The sequence below is a fragment of the Sinohyriopsis cumingii genome, chromosome 6, assembly GCF_028554795.1.
Source record: "Sinohyriopsis cumingii isolate HCF-2022 chromosome 6, ASM2855479v2, whole genome shotgun sequence".
Taxonomy (NCBI): Eukaryota; Metazoa; Mollusca; class Bivalvia; order Unionida; family Unionidae; genus Sinohyriopsis; species Sinohyriopsis cumingii.
Genome location: NC_142966.1, coordinates 16,728,507 through 16,749,474, shown reverse-complemented (window position 1 = coordinate 16,749,474; position 20,968 = coordinate 16,728,507). Strand labels below are relative to the sequence as shown.

Below are 20,968 nucleotides of genomic sequence, written 5' to 3'. Positions count from 1 at the left end.
CGTATGATTTGCTTATGACCCGGAGCTGTACTTGTTCACTATAACATTCAGGAAACTATCATTTGATTTTACCGTTTTAGAAGTAGCAGGCATCATGCACTTTTCTGAAACCAGTTTTAAAGACAATGCGATCATTAAGAACATTTCAGAAATGTGTAGGTGTCTAATTTGCCTGCGGCTGTCTATGACCAGGCCACACACCCTTCAGTGTCTTTTTGTTGCAAGATCAATCCAATATATCTGTAGCTCTTGTCCTTCAGCCATTTTCCATCGTATGATGCACCGTGCGACAAATACCTCAGAGAATAAATACTACGCAGATAGTCTTACAGTAGATGGCTGTATTTCATGAAGTATGGAATAGCATTCTACAGTTACTTTCAACCAGACTTCTCGAGTGGCTCTGTATGCGGATCTGGTGAGGGTCTCTACAGGCAATCGTTACAATCGTTACTAGTTACGCTAAAAACGATATTTACCAGAAATCTGATAAAGTCTCTGATTTGTTTGCAGGTTAGTCAGGGTTGGACAGTTTGTCACGGGAAACGGGTACAAAGATTCAGAACTTTCGTTAAGATGAAGGATACTACATCTTTGCAGTCTTACGAGTACCGAAGTGTGACGCATTTGTCAGCAAACGAATCATTCTGACGACTCCTAAACATCGAATTATCAAACAGCTTGTGATTCAATTTGTAAAATATGATAAGCGTAATGTTACCATCATCCCATCTGTAGCTTTGTCAATTGTAAATTGTAGCTTTGTAAATTGTACTATTCCTGCGGAAAGTAATGGAGGCAATACTGCTATTTTGCATGACTTGTCATGATGTGTGAAATTATTTTCTTTACAAGGGACCAAAACTCACATAGGGAGAAACCAAGCCAGTCCCTTGGGCACCGTCAGCGAGATCGAACGAGTTGTCGCGTTCTTACATACAGACATACCCTCGGATCCAACAAATAAATTAAATGCTGATTACAATAAAAGTATTGGTGATAGTGAATGTCCTATGTTATATACTCAGTGACAAAGGAAATTTCGAACTTGTACTATTTTGTACTCCAGTTTAAATCAAGCAATAACTGTGTTGCATGATAGCAAGAACCTAGTTACATGACATTACCTTTTACATTTATTTTGAGGTCAGAACATATTTCATGCAAGTATGAATAAAACATTAAGCACGCCAATTATTTCAAGACATTTACAATTTCAGTACTTAATTGTATTAATAAATGTTTCCATCATTACTTTGATTGCTTGTTTGCTGATAGATAAAATAATTATGCTGCATACCATGACAAAATATGTACACAATGTTCATATAAAAGACATTTTGTATAGTACATTCCTTGAAAAAAATCGGTATCTGAAATCTCACTATAAATTCAAGTCCCTATTTCCAAGAATGTTATTTGAAGAGCACTTTGTATTTACAGTGAATACATAATTTGCAGCCAAAATGAACTTCTGAACGCTACAATAATACAGCTGATTCTGCCTCAAGGTCTTATAGCACGAATGAATAACCTCTAGAACAAACAATATAATATAGTCCTCTATATGACCTCAGATCACAATTAGCATTTTCTAAAAAAAACTATAACCTAATGGAAAGTTTTCTCCTGGAAGGCTATAAATGTTAATAAGATAAAATCTTAGTTATAATTATAATTATATTTCTACAATTATAATAGAAAATGTGTAGTAAACAATATGTAGACACGGCAATTCAAAGGGAATTTCCAAAGTTCTAGATTCAGAATGAAATAAACATGTTTACTACAAAATAAAAACTATCATTCAGGTCAGTTAGAAAATGAACTTTATTTTGGACAAGGTCAAGTCCAACATAGAATGTCACATTCTGAATAGAGGATAATGAAATAAAAAATACAAACCCGTACAAACATACAATGAACATTCCAAATATATAACAAATGTGAAAGGTATATTGAAAATTAATTTTAGCTCTCTTTCACAATATACGGCAAGCAAGAAACAATACTCCTAACCACGTTTTTCTCGGCCATCTTAATAAATTCTTTTGCTTTACAATGAAATATTCATAGAAATTTGTATTCAAAGATGGATATAAAAAACATCTACACAAAAGAAAATACAAAGTGCATTGAAAGACCAATAGTGTGACAAAAAACTAGACGAAATCATAAACAGTAACATAAGACTATCAAAATGTTATAATTATGTGGCAGGGTGCGGGTGTAGATGGTGGGAGGCCACGCTACCTTGTCGCCGAGCAAGATAGGTAGACTTTCATCTGAATCGATGAAAAAGGGAAATAACTTTAGTCACTTTTCATGACATTACAGACTCCACAGGATCAAACAAATACATATATTAATATTCATGGTCTAAAATATACATATAATGCCGACACAAAGGATAAATAACAAAACAAAACAAGTTTTTTCCTTTATTTTGTATATATATATATATATATATATATATATATATATATATATATATATATATATATACTTATATACATATAAGTTATAAATAAGTAACTGGTAATAGATTCGATCAAAAATGCAAATCTTTGCAACTTATGCAATGAAGGTATAAACCATGTATACAACCAACTCATAACAGAATGTGCAAAATAAAAGAAAGGAAATATATTCATAACTAGGAGCAGGACCGACAAATATTCTTGTTACGTAACTGTGTTTATAGGTTTCTTCAAGGAGCTGTAATAATTTGCATCCGTAGGACTAGATCTGGGTGTGTTTACGAAGTGCAGCTAACATGAATTAAAGTCATCATTCAGACGGGTGCAGACCTAACAAACGTTTCAGCGAGCTGCAGGAATCCTTCACAATGGTTGCGTGGTAGCTCTGAAGGTTTAATGCATTTTCGGTGTTTATCATGATAACGTTTCTAGTTGGTCGCACAAATCATTTTATAGCTCAAAGCAGTAGAGCGTCAGCTTATTAGGAGCTATTTTGTGGTATGCTCCAGGCGGGAGGGCTTCCAATCAATGAGATTCTTTGATATTTGTTTAAATTAAGAGCATTATTCTACCTAATGAATTCCAGAAAAACCGGGGTCGAACGTGAATACAGATAGTCGTACCACGATTACTTGCTACTGATATTAATTGAAACAACGAATAGATTGGCTTAACTTAGCTCATTTCTATTCATTCTTCTTATTTTAATACGCACCAACTGAAACAGGGTTTCAGATGAAATTGCGATACGAATGTTGTGCCAGAAACTTAAACTTTTGCTTGTACAAATGCTGGATTATCTTAATATTTCGGCCAGATTACAAGATTAGCCATGATGTTTTCTTCTTTTCACACTTTTTGTTTTCTTTTCTCGCGTTATATTTAGTATTTGTCTAACTTTTATGTTTCACTCCTTTATTTTGAAGTCGCGATGATGTACGAATATATACCATTTTCACTCACAAATAGGTACATACACAAACTCATGTGATTTAAACTTCTTCTGTTTTGTTGTATTTTGATTTGGCAATGTTTGTGATTTCACTCCTGGACGATGTTGACTATGTCGTGCTAGTGATGCATGATTGATGTACATATATTTGTGATAGTCATATTTGGTAACTAAGTGAATGTGCGATCTAATTTGTCATAAGTAAAGACAGATTCGAATCCGTCAAAAGAACTGCTAATAGTGGGAGTCACTTCATTCTGCAATGAGGAATCATTACGCGCCCTCTTGTTGAGATTATCTTTTGACAACTAGGTGAGATATGTATCTCTTCCTCTTCAAGGTGCACGGTATCAATAATCTTTCACCAGCTTCACAACCATTCACTCTATGCCTCCCTTCTGGTTATTCTACTGTTATTTATATTTAATTTAATTGTTTGTTAGTTTTTTTTATAGTAGGACACGACCTTGTCAAAAAGAGTTAATTTTTTTCTGCTTGACCCAAATTTATTTGTTTAATTTCATTCATTGTAAAAAAGTAATACATAGCTAAATTATTCTCTATGTCTATAGGTTTAAAATCAGTATTATTATAAATGGAAGAAGTAGATATGTTTTTTTTTGGTCAAGCTTTTGGAATTTCCTAAGTGAATTATGCATAATCCAGATTATTGTTTTGTAAACATTACGATCATTCTAGAAAGTTATTTTTCACTAGGTAATGATTATTTTTCGAAGTACATAATTGTGACCTGATATCAAGTAGAGAACTATATAATTGTATAACTGTGAGGACTTGGCCATTCTGGCTTTAACATCTAGCACATTCAAGTTATATTATGTTGTAACCAATTTGACCTGAATTGTATTTTCTTCAAATTATTGAATTCAAGTGATTATTTTGCTCAGGAAATACAAAGGTGCTCTGATACAATTCATGGATAAAGACATTCACTGGAATTTATGGTATTTTCTAACGTGGAATTATATTTATGTCATTCAACAAAAGACTGATGGTACATCAACAAACTAGAAGGTATAACAGACACATCATAGCCTTCAGTTTTAAAATTTATTTTGGGCTTGTACTGAGTCTTATTCTGGACTTTAACTTATTATGACTTGGGTCTCGTCTATTTCTTGGATTATTTTGGGATTTAATTCGCAAAACGGTAAGTTCTTGTTTCTCATTTTCACCTTGTATCCTACGGAAATAAATTATTTGTTAAATATTACAAAGCTTCTTGTCTTTCAGTCTTCTTTGTTACTTATTTTAAGAGCATAGACTCGTAACAATACATACTGTTACATGATATCATGTTTATTCCATGTGAACATAATCAATCAAACAGTGCTATTTCAGCACAATTTGCAATAGGCACAGTCCCACCGTGTAATGACGTCATATTGTTCACCGCGTTGATGAATGTTGGAAATTTTTTGATTTGCAAATATAATGATTATGTTTAATGAACTTCAATTGACGTATCGTGCTCACTTTGACAAGAACAATGCCTCCGTCAATAAATATAGCATAATTATCAACCTGATTTGAGATGATTCACGAGAAACTGAAATGTCTCTCAAGTCAGATGATAATTGTACAATTACTATTGACAGGAGGGCATTTTAACTAAATTTAGTAAGACGTGATATCTAAATTACAATGATTTATGGGCCAAAACAACGTAAGACTCTCTTCATATGGTGTGTATTGATATCAGCTGACGATAACTACAATTTAAGAGTAAGCAAGTCACAAGTTCGTCAGAAAATAAAAAAAAATATACGTTTTAAAATCAGTACATGTTAAGTTTATTTATATAAACTTGGTCCATCATTTACAAAAACAAATTGCCATTTCATATGGACTATAATTAGAAGCATTACTCCAAGTCAAATATTTTTAGGATTACTCTTGCAAATAGTTTTGTTCTAAATAAAAGCACCATATGTAAATTCCAAAACTATCAATCAGTTTGTATTTGTTACCCTACTCACACACACCGCCATCGCCCTCACCAATATTATCACATAATGATAGTATGATATTTGCATTCTCTTTTGGGTAATATTTTAAAATATGTCTGTGTTTCGTGCCATTCGTTGAATAAAGATCATCTCAAACACGTTTAATTGTCGAGGAAAACGTTGCATATAATTCACAGTATGAAGATGTATTTATTCATCCGTTATCATGTTTGTTTTACTAGAAAGTTGTGTGAAACTAAATAAATCTATTTTTGAGCATTAATTAAATTATTGCTGGTGGAAAAACATTTAGTTACCAACTTTTACCTCTTATTTGACACAGTTCCACATATTCAAGATATCATTTTATATGATTTGATATAATACCATATTTGCAAGCCATCATTTGATATGGTTTGATACAGTACAACATTTTCAAGCCATTATATGATATGATTTGATACAATGCCATATTTTAAAGCCTTCATTTGATATGGTTTGATACAGCACAACATTTTCAAGCCATCATTTAATTTGAATTGATACAATAACATATTTTGAAGCCATCATTTAATATAATTTCATACAGTACCAAATGTTGAAGCTATAATTTGATATGATTTGATAAAGAAACCATATTGTAAAGCCATCCTTTGATATAAACTGATACGATACATCATTTTTAAGCCATCATTTGGTATAGTTTGATATAATGCCACATTTTCTAGATCACTTTGATATGGTTTTATACAATGCCATATCTTAAAGCCATTAGTTGATATAGTTTTATACAATACCATATTTTCTAGCCATCCTTTGATATGGTTTGATACAACACCACATTGTAAAGCTATCATTTGATATGGTTTGATACCACTGACTCTAGTCAGGATAATTTTGTCATAATAAATCATATATTTAGTTCATTTAGAAGATTTTTGTTTTGTTTAAAAAAACCATAAAAATGGCAATAAAGCATTCTTAAGCATTACGATTATCATAGTTTGCCGATGTAATTATTTAAAAGAATCAATTCAATAGAAGGTGTTTAAACAATGTTGATTTTATGTCTTGCGTTTTATTTTTCAAAGGGCACATTCGAAACATAAACCTTTAGTTTAACTGGCACATTCTCCCTTAAAATGGCATGGTTCCAAAAAAAGTCGAAAGTATTAAGGTTTGGCTTCCATATACTTCTTTTATTTCTCACTCAATACACGTAACAAGAAATAAAGCAGTAATATTGAAGATTGGCTTCTGGAAACATATCTTCCTAATGTGTGGAAAGTAGACGTTCGTTATGCGATGAACAAAGAACTGGGACTTCAACATTGCCAAACTGTTGGATATGGAAATTCATTTATTCAACGGAAGCTTCTGCATTTGAAACGTTTCTAGGACATAATTATAAGCATATCAATTTAAAGAAATACATTCCTAATTTTTCGTGCCGACTCCCTCACCCTGCCCCTACAGTAGCCCCTATTAATATTATATATCTGCCCATCCGTCTCACAGGCGTACTAAAATGCAGATTAAGGAAGATGACATATTCAACTATCCGTAGATGATCTATGTGTTCCAAAACAATCTCAACAATGACTACGCATGTTCACAATTTTTGGCTAAGCCTAAACCTATAGTTTCTTGGTCACGTGGTACTGTTGACTGCCCAATGGCTGATTCTAAACATCGCGACTGATAACCAGTTTCCGCCAGTCAGTTTAGTACATCCGATTGCGTAGTAAGGTCAGTTAATAACGTGAAAGGTTCTCAAGCACATTCATTAACAATACTTAACACTCTGAGTGGCTCTTACTATAAGACTGTCATGATTGTTAATCAGAAAGTATATAAAGTCCAGTCTTGAAACGTTTCTACTGCACATTATTTCTTTCGGATAATTTCTGGATTGTGAATAGTCCAAATCATGGCTAAAAGCGGTTTACTACCAGGAATAACTAGAGTTGGTTTACATAAAATTGCTGACGTATGCATTGGTTTTATTCGCCATGAAATATTTCAGCTTGTTTGTGAAAATGGCTTGTTGACATAATTGACGTTGAAGACCTATTTCACCCGTTTGCAATCAAATTTACTTGGTTTTACATAGTCGTCGGAGTTGATCTTTAAGAAGTAATTGGATCAGTTTAAAAGATTCAGACACGTAAAAGAACCCTTAAACACATTCCTGTTTCTAGTATATCACCCCAGTTGACATAGTATTGATGGTTGTCTGACGTACTAAATTCGTTCTCTTTGTGACGTTTGTCATTTCGTTGCATAATATTATTGAACTACACTTAACTCTTCTCTTTTCCTGGCTCCAGCATGGAAGTATATTGGTGAGTGTACATTTTAACTCAAGTAAATGTGGTAATCTCAAAGCTGACTTGAATCAATATAATTAAAAATTGACAAAATGAGTTTGAAAGATAATTAATATTATAAATACTGAGTTAATGTTGTGGAACATTACCTCACATTTTGCATAAAATGTAATTTTTGCTTTGCTTTCTATGATTTAATAACATGATTTTGCATGCTTTGTACGATTATACTGACCATGGCTAGAATTGCGAGTACATAGGGGGCATTGTCCTTGTTAGACATTGTTGATGAAACGAATATATTTATTGATACCCTCAAGAAGTATATTTGTCATTGACTGTAAACCAACTTAAAACGTATAAGTGCAATGTCATAAACATTATGTCGGGTAAACTGGATATATGTTTGAAACGAAAATATACTGTAAGGAGACTCGGAACATACGGACTCTAAAATGGATAGTTTTGGCAGAGGTTGGGCAATAATGATATGGACACAATGAAGTATTTTTTCTACAGAATGTTCATAAAGGAAGTCCTGTTACAAAATAATTTTATTACATAAAATATCACAAAATACATACATTTTGAGCTCAATACACCAATTCCCAAATATATGAGACAAGAGAACAAACTATTAGATTGTTGTTGTTGACCTTCATAATGAAGGAGGGTAACTCATCAACTCTCTCTCTCTCTCTCTCTCTCTCTCTCTCTCTCTCTCTCTCTCTCTCTCTCTCTCTCTCTCTCTCTCTCTCTCTATATATATATATATATATATATATATATATATATATATATATATATATATATATATATATATATATATATATATATATATATTTATGTATAGAATTAATATATTTACAGCATATATGTAGGGTGTGACAATTCTTTGAAGAAAGAATAAAAACTGTGCACAGTTAACTCAAATGATCATCAGACGCATAAAATATGCACAACCTTTTTACTTTTATGTCATTCATTTGCTAATTGGCAACAGTTTGTGAACACATGAAGAAATAAATTTCAATTAAGTACTTTGGTGTTTGTTTCACTCGGTATGAAACTCACTGCGTCTAACATAATTCGATACTAACCGTGTGACATTATTTAACAGCGGTGATACTTGCAACATGCAATTTTAATGTCAAGTCATGAATAAACCATGTTTTAATTTAACTCATTTCTAATACCCTGGTGGCTGAGTGGTTAATGTGCATGATAGGCGACCGAAATGGCTTAGATTCGAATCATATCATACGATCGTCTACGGCGGTGTGTAATGGGGTAAGGCAGTTGATCTGAACTACCTCAGCATTAACTAATCTGATTGCTTTGCTGTAAAATACCAAACTAAACCACGAATAATACTGTAAAATACCAAACTAAACCACGAATAATACTGTAAAACACCAAACTAAACCACGAATAATACTGTAAAATACCAAACTAAACCACGAATAATACTGTAAAATACCAAACTAAACCACGAATATTACTGTAAAACACCAAACTAAACCACGAATAATACTGTAAAATACCAAACTAAACAACAGATAATATTGTAAAATACCAAAATAAATCACGAATAATACTGTAATCAACAAACTAAACAACAAATAATATTGTAAAATACCAAACAAAATCAGGAATAATACTGGAAAACACCAAACTAAACCACAAATATTTCTGGAAAATACCAAACTGGACCACACAAATACTCTAAAACAGTAAAATAGACCACGAAAAAATACTGTAAAATTAAAAACTAAACCACGAATAATACTGCAATCAACAGACTAAACAACAAATAATATTGTAAAATACCAAACTAATTTACGAATAATAATGTAAAATGCCAAACCAAAAAAAAAAAGAATAATCCTGTAAAACACGAAACTGATCAACGAATAATACTGTAAAACACCAAACTAAGCAATGAATAATTCTGTAAAATACCAAACTAAACCACACAAATACTCTAAAATAATAAACTAGACCACGAAAAGATACTGTAAAATACCACACTAAACCACGAACAATACTGTAAAATGCCAAACCAAACTTTAAAACACCAAATGAATCCATGAATAATACTGTAAAATACGTAACTGATTCACGAATAATACTGCAAAATACCAAATTAAGCCACGAATAATACTGGAAAATCCCAAACTAAACCACAAAAATACTCAAAAATACTAAATTAGACCACGAAAAATACCTTAAAATACCACACTAAACCACGAACAATACTGTAAAATGCCAAACCAAACTTTAAAACACCGAACGAAACCATGAATAATACTGTAAAACACCAAACGAAACCACGAATAATACTGTAAAATACCAAACCAAACCACGAATAATACTGTAAAATACCAAACTAAACCACGAATAATACTGTAAAATACCAAACTAAACCACAAAAATACTCAAACATACTAAATTAGGCCACGAAAAATACTGTAAAATACCACACTAAACCACGAACAATACTGTAAAATGCCAAACCAAACTTTAAAACACCAAACGAAACCATGAATAATACTGTAAAACACCAAACGAAACCACGAATAATACTGTAAAATATCAAACTAAATCACGAATAATACTGTAAAATACCAAACCAAGCCACGAATAATACTGTAAAATACCAAACTAAATCGCGAATAATACTGTAAAATACCAAACCAAGCCACGAATAATACTGTAAAATACCAAACTAAATCACGAATAATACTGTAAAATACCAAACCAAGCCACGAATAATACTGTAAAACACCAAACGAAACCACGAATAATACTGTAAAATACCAAACTAAGTCACGAACAATACTGTAAAATACCAAACCAAGCCACGAATAATACTGTAAAATACCAAACTAAATCACGAATAATACTGTAAAATACCAAACCAAGCCACGAATAATACTGTAAAACACCAAACTAAACCACGAATAGTACTGTAAAATATCAAACTAAACCACGAATAGTACTGTTAAATACCAAACTAAGCCATGAATAATACTGTAAAATACCAAACCAAACCACGAATAATACGGTAAAATACCAAACTAAACCACGGAAAATACTATAAGATACCAAAGTAAACCACGGAAAATACTATAAGATACCAAACTAAACCACGAATAGTACTGTTAAATACCAAACCAAACTGCAAAAGAAGCAAGGAATAATACTGTGAAATGCAAAACCAAACATTAAAACACCAAGCGAAACCAAGAATAATGCCGTAAGATAGCAAAACCAAACTTTAAAACATCAACCAAGAGTTTGCATAATTCTGGAAAATAACAAACCAAACTTTAAACCACCAAACGAAACAATGAATAATGCTGAAAAACCCAACTCAGATTGTAAGACACCAAACCAAACCACGAATAATGCTATAAAACACCAAAATAAATAGTAATTCACCAGCCTAAATCGTGAATAATTCTGGAAAATACCAAACAAAACTTTAAAACACAAACAATACTATGAATACTACTGTAAAATACCAGACTAAACAGTAATATCGCAAACCAAATCGTGAATAATCTGGAAAACACCAAACCAAACTTTAAAACATCAAACCATACCATGAATAATACTGTAAAATACCAAGCTAAACTTAAAAACACGAAACAATACCATGAATAATGCCTGGTAATGTAATATTTCTGGTCCATGAATGTTTATGATACTGAAAGTATGAAGGTGTAATATTCTCGTTTGCTTGTCCAGACTATTCTCTCTATGTTGCTGTCCATTAGAACTTGTTCAGAACAATTCTCCCAATGTTAATGTCCATTGGAACTTGTTCAAAACAATTCTCTCTATGTTACGGTACGTTGGAACTTGTTCAGAACAATTCTCTTTATGTTACTGTCCATTGGCCCTTGTTCAGTGGCTGTATTATCAGCTCTATATACCTTCATACCTTCCAGTGACTTGGTCAGGTAGAAACAATCTCACATTTGAAATGAAAACGTAGTAATGAAGACCACCTACTTTTGACATAATCTGTAATCAAGCCATAGGAAGTATCATGGTATTTTATAATCTTTACACTGCATGCAGAGAGTGATTTTGTAGTCATATATATTCCCAGACAATTTTCACCATGAAGATTGCGCTTTGATTACTTACAACAAATTTGATTCTGTCTATCAAAAACATTTATTAGTGGCGCCGGTCGATGCAGGAACACTAGTTGTGTGTATATTTGCTATGCTTATGATTTGTCTGTAGTCTTTCGTTTGTACATAGGAGCTTTAACGATGGTTAAGTTCAACCGTGTAAATGAAGCGATTCAGTGACGTTCCGGCAATTTGATAAGGAAAGTAGCCGTAAGAAAAGACGTTGAATTCTGTCCCTGGGAAAACTAGCTGCAAATAATCTTTAAAAAAATGGCTGTCTAGGAGCTCTACAGATCAGAGCGCGCAGATGGGTCTTTGCACATATTTGTGAGAAAACAATTAAATATCGAAACATTTTAACACATGAAAACATAACCAACAATTGCTATTTAAATAAATCAGTCATGAAACGTTGATACTCCACTTACCAATCCCGAAAGAAGTGAAAAATAAAATTGAAGGAGACTTGATTACGACCACAGACTCTAAATGAACCAGACGTGTGAATAAGCAAACTTTAAACATATCACGAAACGATTTAGAGGTTATTTGAAGAGAAAGATTTTTCGGTAGTAATAATCAAGATTTGTATAATGGTTCAAAGACATAGAAGAGCATTCGAAGAAGCAAATATCACTCAATATGTTTGACAATTTTACTCTGTTTAGGCACAGCAAGACTGAACGTTCAAAAACCAATGAAGAGATCCACCCAGACGGGAGATCATGTTGGGTAGAGAGTTTTACCATAAACCAAGACCTCTGAAAAGGTAAACTTGATAATATCATAGAAAGTTCATTTGCCATTGTATATATATATATATACCGCATACATAAAAAATAACATGGCTTTTGAAGTGTTGGTATAAAGCAATTTATTAAGTCAGTAGTATTGGTAAATCAAATTGTGATCCGACGATGGTGCAATAATACGTATATAGACATATTCTTGCATCTTTGTGTTGTTGACTCTAGATCAATGTTGAATTTCCACTCATAAATCGTTAATGGAATATGAAACTAACGATACAAAGTATTGAAAATCACCGTTTCCAAAATGAATTTAATATGGTACAGAATTTCATCACAATCCTTTGTGCTTTCCGTCCCCCCTTGTGCATAAGGGACAAAATACGCAGAAATCTGGTGTGAAAGAGACAAATAATTTAGGGCTGGATGAAAACATTAAAACTGAACTTACACTAAGTAACCTACAAGAATGTATTTCGTCGTAACGGTATGTTTACACTTTCCATGGGATTTATCTATATTGTTTATATAAAAAGTGATACATAGTTGCAATAGTCTTTGGACAATATACGGTAAAATTCTCGTTTATAAGGCACACATACTGTAATGTATTTAATGCTTTATTGTTGTTGGTGTTGCCTCTTAAACATATCATAATGTTCTAAAAATAATTAAGTATGAACTTCTCCAATGGATACCTCTCTCTCTTCCACCCTTTCTGTCCCCCCCTCTCGCTCTCTGGGCGGTTTCACTTTTACCATCATTCATAGGCCCAGATACATCGTCGTATCACTCAAGCAAAAATCCAAGCGAAATTCCTATAAGCTCTTCTTTCCAGTAGTTAGAGTTCAATAGAAATCACACAGTTTATGTTGTCCTAATTTCATTAATACGATCTACAAATAACTAGCATAATTTGACGATCTTCCAGAGAGAGAGAGAGAGAGAGAGAGAGAGAGAGAGAGAGAGAACAAAAATTTGAATTACCTCTTTTCGCTTAGTTTGTACGTCACATATATTTCCATGTGCCAGTACGTGAATCGCTGAGATATCAATGTTTGTAGTGGTCTACGTTCTTCATTAAACCATCTTTCATATTTAAATTATAAGTGTGTCTTATATTGAGTTTATCGATGTGAATAAAAATAGAAACTCAAAAAAGAAAATGAACTTATCAAGATGCAAAGGTGATTGAGAGTAGCCACAAAAGGCACATAACTACATTTTGTAGCGGACACACTCGGCATGGATGTATCTAGTTCCTTCACTCGGTCAATACAGAGTTGCCTATGGTTAACCTTAACTCCGTGCAAAGGGCAAATATGTGTTTTTATATGTAATATAAATAAAATATATGCATAAAATGTACTCTGGTTCAATCATATTTCGCTTGTTTTAAAAAAGTTTCATTAAAATTAAACGAGGTTTATGGAATTATGGAAAAATATAGACGAGTTGGTAAATTCATTTAAATCTGATGACTTGCTTGATATGGCATTGAAGCCATTCCAATAATAATACTGAAAACATCTGTAGATGTCGAAAATGAAAACAAAGCAGATACATATTATTTTATGAAATAAAGATTATGGTGCTGATGATGTGCATAATATATCTTTTAATTATATCAGGTTATCCGACGTCAACAAGACTATATATATATATATATATATATATATATATATATATATATATATATATATATATATATATATATATATATATATATATAACTACAACATAGACTATGTCATAAACAAACTCATTTATTTTGATATTGGTTGTTCGTTTCACTGCTTTAAAAAGGTTACCAACTTTTGACTCTTCTTCGACACTTTGTTTGCAACTTTGAACACAACTTCGAGTATGAAATAAATCAACCAATCACAAGATAAATAACATACCGTGATCAGACTGGATCGATACAATTTGTTCAACATTCTGTAGCATCGTCCTAACCGACTATGAATAATTCCAGGTAAATAAGTGATAACTAAAGCTCGGACAAACGGCTAAATATTTCCATCATTTTGTGTTTTGTTGTTGATCATTTTATACACCGATTGACCTCGAATAGGTTGTGATAGAGTACTAGGACAAACTGTACTGCTTATCACATTTGCTATGTACACTGTAGCTTAAGCAATTCAATCAATGTAGCAACAACAATAATTGTAACACCAAATTCATTGAACCGTTGTTTCAACCGTTCACCTGACTGCTATGTATCCTTCACGTTTCGTTGAGTTTGAAAAATTGTTTGTTTGAAAATATTAACTTCAACGCCATTATTATTAGTGATATTTGGACTCATTTACTTTAAACAGTTTCAACTATTCATGGGATATAACTCATGCTCATTTTTAGCTCCTAAATCTATTTTCATACATCTCAAAATCAAGTTTCAGAAACTCAAGTTTTGATTTCACAACTTAACATATCACCTCATTCTTGTCTCCCTATTTTGAAGTGAACAAAATTTTCTTTGCACGTGGATGTTGACCACTTTCAACAGTTTCGTAGTAATCATGAGTATAGTCTTTTTCTATTATTTGCTGGTCAATAGGTTCATTTGTGTCTATATTGTCAAATGGTTCATTTGTCTCTATGTAGTCAAATGATTGATTTGTGATGTGGTCAGATGGTTCATTTGTGTCTACTGGCATTGCATACCTCATTGATGGATCATCAGAAAGAAAATAATGATGATGATGATGATGATTTCTCGGACAAAATATTTTCTGAAGAACCTACGTTTTCCGCTGTAAACAGTTCGAAAGACATCATGACGTATGGGCAACCAGCTGAGAAAATAAATTGGCTGCCATTGAAAGGAGAGGAAATGAACTTTTAGCAAATTGTTAGAATTATCAAAACAAATCGATTTGAAGAGAAACATGAATTTCGTAGCCCGAGACTTGTTTAAATACATATTCAATACATCATCTCCTGCTATTGAAACACTACAATCAGCAAGGCAAAGGGAAGAAGATCTACGAAATGTAAGGCAATTTCTACAACCAATCGACCAGATGATAGAAAGTGAGATATCTTGAAAAAGGATATGGATTATTTAAAACTTTCTGGAGAGCCTCAGCTGGAGAAGTTATAAAGCGCCTTGAATAAAGACAAAATGATACACACAAATTCCTCTCCTGAATACCAAGCCTAACACTAATACGTTCTTAGAGTTGATGTACGATATTAACTGGGAAAACAAAAGCATAACGTAAGCAAAAGAATGAATGTGATATGAAAGCACAATGAATGACAATCTACGATGCATAAATTACAGGTTTGAATCATAAGATTGAATCAAAATAATAGCATCATTTACATTTATTGAGTTTTAAAACAAATATGGCCTGTAACTCTATTTGGAAAAATATAACGTTGAAAACATAGCCAAAGAAATGAATGGGCTGAGACATATTTAGTTGATATAGAGACAACACAAATGCAGATGCATTTAAAACGAATGATATGAAACGACTCTCGCGTTCTCTATTAGTATTTATGTAGTGAACAGCTCCTTCGTTGAAAATAAATAAATAAATAAATAAATAAATAAATAAATAAATAAATAAATAAATAAATAAATTAAAAGCTAAATAAGCTTGAGGAAGAAGCGATCCATGTCTGACATAGCTCTTTCCGTTCAGATCGTTCTGGCGTCTGGCGTTTACTTTGAAGACGGACATATAATTAGCATGAACTCATGAAACTACAGAGATGCTGTGACCTGAATGTTCAACGTGATTAAGCCTGAACTACATCGCATTCCTAGTTTACATTGATTTCATCAACTCAGATCTTTCACGATTTGCTAAATATGCATATATACATTTTTGTTGCAAAGCATGATGCTATTAAAATAAAAAGCTAGACTGCGGCATATATTTGTCAACGTAAATTGTGATGTTCTTCCTAATTTTCCAGTAAACGCATTTTTATATTCTTTGTGCTGGAGGCAATTAACGTGAGTGTTAGTTATATGTTAAGCTTAGAAGTTTGATGTATATAGATTTTGTAGTTAACAAAAAAACTCCTCCAAAAATTGCATATGCATGCTATCTGAATGAAAAGAACAATATACTTAATTGGAATCAATTTACACATGGCGATGGTCAAAAATGCTAGCAACAGTATCAATACTTACTATTCTTAAATACATCAAGATAAATAGAAATGATTTGAGCAGCAATACTTAACGGTTAGCATTTATAAGAAGAAACCGTCTCCTTACGCTACGAGATCCAAATGGCACTGAAAAGGAATCAGTAAGACTGAAAAGACACAGAGCAGTACCAGATAAAAAACTGATTATTATTTTTATGAAAATCAGGCACATGTGTTTGGCAACCTGAATGTAAGAAATTAGAAAACAATATCGGGTCAATAAGTTCTTGAACAGCCATGGGATTGCTTCAATACAGAGTAACATTGGCTTACATGGGTTAAGTAGTTAGAAAGGTTGGCAAACAAGGGTAACCTAAAAGTAATCATTATTGTTTTTACTAATCCTTAGTTGAACAATTAAAATACGAATACCTTTACATCACAGTTGTGATGGGTGTCGGCTTGAAAGTTATTTGCAAAATGTTGTAAGGGTTGTTAGCAAAATGTATGTGAATAAATAATAAACCAAAATACCCCAGGGAGTTAACAAGATCAAACGCAATATTGTATCATTTACGAAGCAACTCAAAGGTGACCAATAATTGCAACGATATTCTCTACATTTAGTTTGATTTGAATAATACTCAGAATACTAAATTATATGGTAGGAGACTTGAATTAATCAATTTACAGCAAGGTATCCATTGGAAAATCAACAGAGAAAAAATATTGTGGATCACAAAATGTATACCTGTTTACTTTCAAATGATATTTCCGAACTAAATATACTTTGTTTCTAATTGTTGATAGTGGCAATCATTATAAATAAGAAGAAAGCAATTGATTTAACCAAGTCACTGATAGTAGGAGACATTTTTAAACATTTGCGTGGACTATCGTACAGAAGAAAAACACTGTGATAAAAGATTTCAGGAAATATACACAGTTTTGGGTTATCTTGAACAGTTCAAGGTAATGCTGTGATTGTAATGTAACGTAAGGTATAATGTTGTCAAGCAAGAACCGCTTGTAATACACAGGCAGTAATCTTTATTTAATATTGTAAAATTGACAAATATCGCCAAAAGTAATAACTATGTAAAATATGGGTTAAACTGTCCATGTAGCGTTTATATAAAATTTCTTTGTTATTAGTAATCTACTGAAAAAGTAAAACGTTTTAAAGGAAAAAAAATGAATCGTTGTGAAGGGTCATTAACCACTGGATATTTAACGTAATGTTTAGCCATGCCATAATAATAGGGATCGGTAGAAACTATTATTTATATATAATTACAGTTGAAAAAGTTCCAGTCACACGCTAATGTTTACATTGATGAAAAATTGTCTCTAATAGGAATCGTATCATAAATACAAACGATAACAAACTTCATAATTGTATCTTGATATAATATTGAAACTATTTTTAATTAACCTTTAATTAAACAATAGAATTTGACTTATATTTCGACATGGGAAAGGTAGGTGCTGATCCAGTTACAACGTATGTAATAGTTTTTAAAATCATAATCTGGTGTTCGTTATCGTAGGAACATCTAGAAATGGGGTCATGATTTGATAAATTTAGCTTAGTTAGGTCGGATATAACACCACTCATTTGCAATAAAGGCGACGCTTTTATATTGTATACATTATAGACGTGGGGACGTGAGGATACAACACCAATTATTTTTAATGAACCTTTAATTATACAATGGAATTTGAATTATATTTCGACATGGGAAAGGTAGGTGCTGATACAGTTACAACGTATTTAATAGTTTTTAAAATCAGAATCTGGTTTTCCTTATCGTAGGAACATCTAGAAATGGGACAATGATTTGATAAATTTTGCTTAGTTAGGTCGTTTGTGTTGTTTTTTTCCCTTCTGCTGCTTTGTCTCCACGTCTATAATGTATACAGTATAAAGCGTCACCTTTATTGCAAATGAGTGGTGTTATCTCCGACCTAACTAAGCATTGTGATAAAAAAATACAGATTTTTACTAGTAATTCTTTTCATGATCATTGCACTTACTTGACTAATATGTGAATTACAGCTGAGCTGTTAATCAATGTAAACACCAAAAATGTTTTCCTTTCAAAAGTAGAATAGTATACTCCACCAAGAGTGAGAATTTCATTTACGTTGATGGGCCTTGTGTTGCTCATATAGTCATACATTTTAATGTAGAGGTTTAGATATACATTCTTATTTTTTTCTTTTTGTTCACTTCGATTTGAATTTTGCGTTCAATGAAGGTTCGAGAATCAAAAATTGTGTGTGCTGGGAAATGGTCAGCGAAGAGTTTACTGCATACAAAGATAAGTCATTGATAAATAGTAATAACAGAGGCGGGCCTAATATAGGCCCTTGCGGAATTCCGCCTTGGTTTCGACCCGAATCAGAAGAGTATTTACTAGGTCAAACAATCTTTCAGCAAGATATGGTTAATATTTTAACAAATAAACTCAGATAGAACTTATAGGCTGAAAATTTCTTGATATGACACAACACAAATGATCATTCAAAAAAACATAAAAAGAAGCAATACATCAATATTACTTAATATTATACAGATATGCAGTCATGTCATCAGGTCGATTGAACAAAGTGTCGGATAATAGGTGGAGGCCTAATCAACATCATAAATATTTAGAGAAGAAAACAATCGCTTTCATTACTTATTATCGTGTTCCAGAGAGTTGTTACTCTACATGGCCGATTGAACAAAACTGGATTGGCCAAAATGGAACGCCCAAGGCAAATATATCTTGAAATATATTTGTTAAATTTAACACCCTTAAATAAAAGTAAATCAATATTCAAATCGACTGAATTAACCATTATTATTGTCTATACTGTTAATTTCAATAATGCAGATATGAAACCTTTCCAAACTTGGATGGACATTTTCTGCTTCTTCGGAGCCTTTGTCACACTTATCTCAGGCATTTCATTGAATTCGCAATGAAAAGTTGTATCCAAAATCATACGCTAATGAATGTGAGAATTCTTCGGGGTTTGCAAAGTGAAAACAAGTAAATATTTCAAGGAGTGAAAGAACGTAACACTTAGTAATAATGTTGAAATGACTAGTCAAGCTTGTTTGATTGCATTACCAGCGGGAACACCCACAGCTCAGGCAAAACCTGTCACATAAAAAGCCATGTAATTGGTCAGTGAAATTATAACTGTTGGCGAGATCGAAACCTTTTGATTATCAAACATTTTCGAAACACAGAGGATTGGCGAATATAAACTTTTCTCAGTGAAAGCAAACTATGCAGATTAAATGATTTTTTTTTAGTGTAACTAAGGTCATTTCCGCAGTCTTTAATATCCTGCAGTGTATGCATGGAGCTAATAATATAATGTTAGCGCTGCGTTAATATCACTGTAATGATAATAAAACCTTCATAAATTAGAGAAGTTGTTTTTTTCAATATTTCATTTCAATGCTATAGAACTTCCATAGTATTGAATTACAGGAGAACTTCATCTGAAATAAAATTCATTTCACTTCATTCTCTTCTCAAATAAATGAAGAAATACACAAAATGAACACGTAACTGAACATAAAGCTTCGAAAATAAAATATTAACTAGTACAATTGTTGTGCATTGAGCAATATAAATTTACTGTATGCATGACTGTGTAAAAAGAGTTAATATAAAGTACACTAACATCTTGACTATAGTAGGATAAAAGCGCGTTTATATGTTTCATGATGGTAGGCGGATTTGAGGACTGGTCACGTTTTAAAGAATGGCGCTGACAACCGGCAATTAGTTATAGCCTACCACCATGCATTCTATATATTTTAATTAATGCGAGTAATAATTAATTTTGATCTGGTTTTACTATTTTTCAAATATAGTTGATGCATATTTAGATATCTTTTTTTAAAGTCTTTTTAATATACATACCGTTTAACTTCACTGAAAACATTTAATGCACTTTCTTCAGAAGGATAATCTTCATAGGCATCCGTGTCTGAAATATTAAAACAAATGACGATAAAGACGATGATAATGATGATAGCAGCAACTGTTGTCGTTACTACTACTTCAATCACCACTAATGCATTTCAGGAATTCTGCATGAAGCGATCCAAATGTGAGAAATTATACACAAAGCTATGTACATGTGAGAAATCCGATGTAAATTTGAGGAATTAAAACTTATACATAAAGCTATGCGAATGTGAGAAATGAGAA

The 20,968-nt window shown here is 32.3% G+C and overlaps 1 long non-coding RNA gene across 1 annotated transcript in view; it reads right to left on the bottom strand.

Annotated features, from left to right (window-relative positions):
- Nucleotides 1-20,968, bottom strand: part of LOC149796428 (uncharacterized) — a 68,504-nt gene that overhangs the window by 1,630 nt on the left and 45,906 nt on the right. Inside the window, exon 2 of the long non-coding RNA XR_016421432.1 lies at nt 20,678-20,744. This is a non-coding gene — a long non-coding RNA (uncharacterized LOC149796428). The remainder of the gene's footprint in view (nt 1-20,677; nt 20,745-20,968) is intronic.